Here is a 5,727-nt window from a genome sequence, read left to right on the forward strand (position 1 = left end):
TGTTTCACATGTGTCATCCAATGATAACACTTTTCAATAAACTCATTTGTGGTTTTTTTTTTCTTTTTCCCCGGGGTTTTGTAAACTTCAGAAGCTGGTAAGGTTGGTTCTAAAGTTGTTGCTTCAGCAAAGTTTAATACTGCTGTCACTCCAGCATCTACCACCACCTCTTCCAGGATTTCAAGTTGTAAAACACTCAGTTGAGAGGGCTGACTTGGTTGAGATGCTGGTGGACTTATCCCAAAGTTAAAAGAAGGCCTTTCATCTTCCCGTTTCCTAGGTTGAGCAGCACTGCAAGATGATAGATATTTAACAAAGATATTAAACAAAAATGATATTTAATCATTGTAGTGAACCGAAATTTAAACAAATAGTGAATCTAAATAAAAACTTATAGTGAACTGAAATGATATTAAAGAAAAATGATATTAAAGAAAAGAAAGTAACATACCTATCAAATGATGACAAGATTAGAGTTTCTTGTTCTGATTTCCATGCCATCGGAGGTTCTTGGGATTGTTGTTGTTCTTCTTCATCAGAAATTTCATACACATCGTCATCTTTGAAGAACTCTTCAATAATAGAACTCGTAAGTAACACCGTAACATCCTGCTTTTCGAGTTCTGGAGGGCAGCTATAAGAAACAGAAGAGAGTCCAACAATAACAACACATTGAATTAATTTCTGGTTTCAACTGAACCATAAATAAACCATGTATAAGCAGTAAACATTATCAGGATTTATATAAGCAGTAAAACTTACACATTAACAGGTGCTTCTTGTTCGGATTGCTGTGCTGTTGGTTCTTCGCAGGGCTGTTCTTGCTGTTCCAGAGGTCTGCTGCATTAAACAGTAAACATTTCTATAATTATCGCAAAATGTTATCATTTTTAACAATGATATTTAAGAGAAATGACATTAATCATTATAGAGAACCTAAATCCAAACTTATAGTGAACCTGAATTATATTAAACAAAAGTGATATTAAAGAATTTTAAGCTTACACATTAATAGATGCTTCTTGTTCTGATTGGTGTGCCACCGGAGGTTCTTTGGATTGTTGCTGTTGTTCTTTGGTAGGGCTGTTGCATTAAATAGAAAACAGTTCAATAACAACCCAGAATTATTATCCTATATCATTAAAATTAATAAAAAGAATTTTTATGTGAAACTCTTCATTAGAAACTTCATACACATAGTCATCTTTGAATAAGTCTTCAATTACAGAACTCGTAAGAGACACTGTAACACCCTGCTTTTCGGGTTCTTGAGGGCAGCTGTAATAAATAGAAGAGAGTCCAAAGACAAGAATACATTGAATTCATTTCTGGTTTCAACTGAATCATAATTAAACCATGTATAAGCAGTAAACTTTGAACAAGATTCATGTGGTGAATAAATATTTATTAACTTACTTACTATTAGATGTTTATTGTATTTCTTTTTGTGGAGGGACATAAATGAAGTCATCCTTGATCAACTCTTCCTGAACTGAACTTGGAAGCGACAATGCAAGAGGAGGTCTAAGAAATGTAAACAAGGATAAAGTCAATGTTGAATAATTAGAATTTGTTTTGAAAAATAGAAATTTGCACATTGAAAAACTCACACTTCCAAAGGTTGAGAAGGAGTTTCTTGTCAAAACTCAACAATTTGTAGCTCAGAATCAGGTGTAGCTCTAGTGACATTTAAACACATTTTTCTTGTGATTAATTAAACAAAAATTATTACTTAAATTTATAAGAGTAACATACATATTTTTAACTTACACTGATGGAGTTTTAAAAGTCTTTTTTGGGAAGATTTTTTTTTTTAAATATTTTACCATGCTTTCCAGGGTTGTTTTCCTAAAAAAAAGATAACAAATTAAAATTAGAAACCAAGATTAAAAGCAGAGGTCTAGAAACGCATTAAATTCATTTTTGACAACCACTGAATCGAAAGTTCAATATGCAGTGAACCAAGTTACTTGGTATTGCTCGCGGGCATTTACAGAAGGTGTAGAGCTTCCTTGAGTCTGTAATATTTGCTCGCTATCCAGATTTACAGTTGGCACTCTAAGAAAGATAAATAAATATTAGTAATTGAATCTAAAGGAATTAAAAAAGGTTGTAGTAAAAGTAAGCAAAGAAAGAAAAAGAATTCGGGAATAATAAACTAAATCTTACGTCTGAGAGAATTCATTTTGTGCCTTTGGAGAGTCAAACTGATCTGGAGCAATGTTTGCTGACTGAGCTCCATCATTTGTTTTCTTTGATCTTTTTTCTCTTATCATTTCCAATGCTCGTTTTCTTCTTTCCGCAGCATTGTCTTTTGCTTGTTCAGTTCTAAAAGTTCACAAAATAAGTATCAAGGAATCTAGAACGTAAGTATCAATAAGATAATTTATGATTCGAGAAACTTACTCCTTGTCAGGTTGGGCTGGTGTTTTTGCCACCCTTTCCGATTATTTTCTTTTTATTATCGGTGTTTTTTCGATTTCATTTTCTCTGGAAAACAGATAAACACATCGAATTTATACTGGATACAAGACACTAACAATGAAGTCAACCAAACTGACAGACACCACCGAACCGAACTAAATTAAAGGGCTAACACAAAAATTAGAAGCCCGCCGAACCGAAAATAAATCATTTGCTAAACAAAACTTGATATATATGCAATCAACAAAACGTCTCACAGAAATTATGCAATACTTATTCTCTTTCAGATTCGCTTGTGCTCTCTGAATCTATCGGCACAGGCTTTGTTTATTTGATTTGTTTTTTAACCACCTTCAGTGGTTGTTTTCTTTTTTTTTGTTCCGGTTTTTTTTTATTTCTTCTTCTCTGCAATACATAAGAACATATTTAAGCAAATACAAGTTAAATGAAATCAATATGAAAATTAAACTTACTGGCTTTCGGATTTAGATTCGGATAGTCTTTCCTCTTCCAAAGAAGAATCCGTCCCGACAATTTTCTTTTTTATTTTCTTTCCTTTTTCTTTCTTGTCCAAGTTACTTGTTTTTGTTTTTTCTTTCTTTTTTTCCTTTCTATACAGAAGTTCCTAAAAGAGAAACAAGGACTCAATTATTTAATCACCAAGAAAACACATTAACAATCCGGTGAACCAAATGAAACAATCCCACCAAACCGAAAAATGTTCATATGGTGAATAGTACATGACAACTATTTAATTATCAATAAAAATATTTCTTAATGCAGAAACATTCAAATGAACAAACTAACAATTGCAAGTAGGACAAATAAATTATTATAACCTAAAACAGAAGTTTATTTAGTTAGTAGAGTATTTTAAAAGCATTTGAAAGTAAATTTTTGGGAAAATTTTAGTAGAGTATTTATCAATGGTTTTGTTGCTTCAGATGAAATCCGTTCAAGCATCATTTGCCTTGTCCAATGGGTCACCCACGGTGCAGGGGGAGCATCAGGTGAAAACGGGCAGGGGAACTTGATTTCGTGGAAATATATCAACATTAATACAAAAGCACAGCCATCAACAGGCTGTTTCTTCCCCCTTTCTTTTGTTTTCAACTCCTTTCATCAAGAAGTTGAGCACATGCTTTGCCCAATCCCATTCTCGAATGTTGTCCACATGAAAGATTGGTGGCTTATGGATTGGGGAGGCCACACTTACCGTTGTGGGGAGCAAGAAGCACTTTTGTATGAAGACAACAAAAGTTCTCTTGAAATTTTTCTGGTTCTCCTCCCCTTCTACACTCATATCAAGCACATTCCTTGTCTGCTGGATTTAGATTGTTGTAATCAACCTTTTCAGGAAAACGATTTTCTACAATATTTTAATAGTAAAAATCAGTAAAAAAATGGTCAGTTAATTTTCTGCACACTAATGAACTGAAAATAAGCAGTAAATAGAAAATGTATTACCTCCGTTGGTTATGCCGAGGGCAGCTGCTACTTTCCGAGGAGTTATGTATATTTTTCCCTGGAGAGTTTTCAGGCATCCTTTCTCTTTATCAAACCGATCAAGCAATTCTTTCAACAGTGTATTAGAGACATTCATTTTTGGAACATTTGCCAGAGCACCAAATCCTATTTCTTCCACAATATCTTTCTTTTCTTGACTCATTTGCCTGTACACTGTTGATATTGCCTTTGTTTGGCATCTGCAATAGTGTGTTTTCTGCACATTTTGAAATAGAATGTGAGGATATATTTATAATACAAAATAGATATTTTTCGAATGAAAGCGGATAAATATATTTAATCTCCTTACGTTATAATGTGCTTTCTTCTTCATTGTTGCCATTTTCTTGTTGTATTTTTTGCTGTAATGAAAAATTTTGGTCAATACTTCATTGAATACATCAACAAGCACAAGCATGTATATCTTAATCAAGTCAATTAAAATGCCACAACTCACCGAAGTGAAAATTGTTCATGCACAGAACCAAAATCACAAAGGGTACCGAACCGAAAAACGTTCATGTGGTTAATAAATGATTATCAACTTTCAATCAACAAGAATAGTATTCTTCCATGCAAAAGAAGTACTGAAGATAGTAACAATCATTTTCAAAGTTGTAGTTAAACTATCCACACAAATAAGAACAAGCACATATATCTTAATCAAATCAACATCTTCCAAAAGAAAAGTTTTTCAAATTTCATCAATTAGGTGTTCTTTGAAAATGACATTCGCAGATTGGATTCTTTAAAAACTCTTACTGAAACTTGATATCTTTCTTTAAGTATCAAGGTCAACTACCATTCGTCCTGAAATCTATCCAATATAATGAGACAATTTTACAGTAGTATGGCTTATCAAAGTGAAAGAGTTGTCTCTAATTTCAATTGTCCTAAACAAAACTTATTCAATTCATCAACAATCACAAGCATGCATATCTTAATCAAGTTAATTAAAATGCCACAACCTACCGAACCAAAACTCATTCATGCGTAGAACCAAAATCACAAAAGCCACCGAACTGAAAAACGTTCATGTGGTTAATAAATGATGATCAATTTTCAATCAACAAGAATAGTATTCTTGCATGCAAAAGAAGTACTGAAGATAGTAACAAAGCTCTAGTTAAATATCCACACCAATAAGAACAAGCACGTATATCTTAAAGCCCTAGTTACACTAAATTGAATGAAAATAACAACAAATTTCATTCCAAGGCCTAGTTATATTGTACAAATCATTCACAATAGTTCAATCTACTAAACGAACCAAAGCAAACCAGTAAAACTAAAATGCAACTAAGCGAAATGCTACATTGCAAGATTTCAGATGAATAGTAATTTTTTCATACCTTTGGTAGTCTTTGTTGCTGTTTTCGTTTGTTTCTGGTTGTTGCTTGCGAAATCTTCTTCTGATTCCTTTCTAGTAGTGGTTTCTGCAGAGAATGTGATTGAAGTTTGAGTGATTTTGAGAGAGATTCGAAAAGACGGAACGTTTTCGTGTGTATTGAAGAAGAAAGAACGTTTTTTCATAATGAAGCGCGAATGAAGTAGTCATTTCATTTGTATGGGGCGCATGAAAGTCACGTTTATTTATTGAGATTGGGAAGCGCATTAGTTGTTTTGGGTTTGGACCAACTTGATTACATAGATGTATAGCAAGCCCGTTTTTATTATTATTATAGACTAAAATGAAATAGTTTAATATATTAAATGAGTAGAATTTGAGTTTCAGTAAGTTGAACTTATAGATTCCTAATTAATCTCTCTCAATTATGATTATTTATATTAATACAT

The sequence above is a fragment of the Arachis ipaensis genome, chromosome B06 (assembly GCF_000816755.2).
Source record: "Arachis ipaensis cultivar K30076 chromosome B06, Araip1.1, whole genome shotgun sequence".
Lineage (NCBI taxonomy): Eukaryota > Viridiplantae > Streptophyta > Magnoliopsida > Fabales > Fabaceae > Arachis > Arachis ipaensis.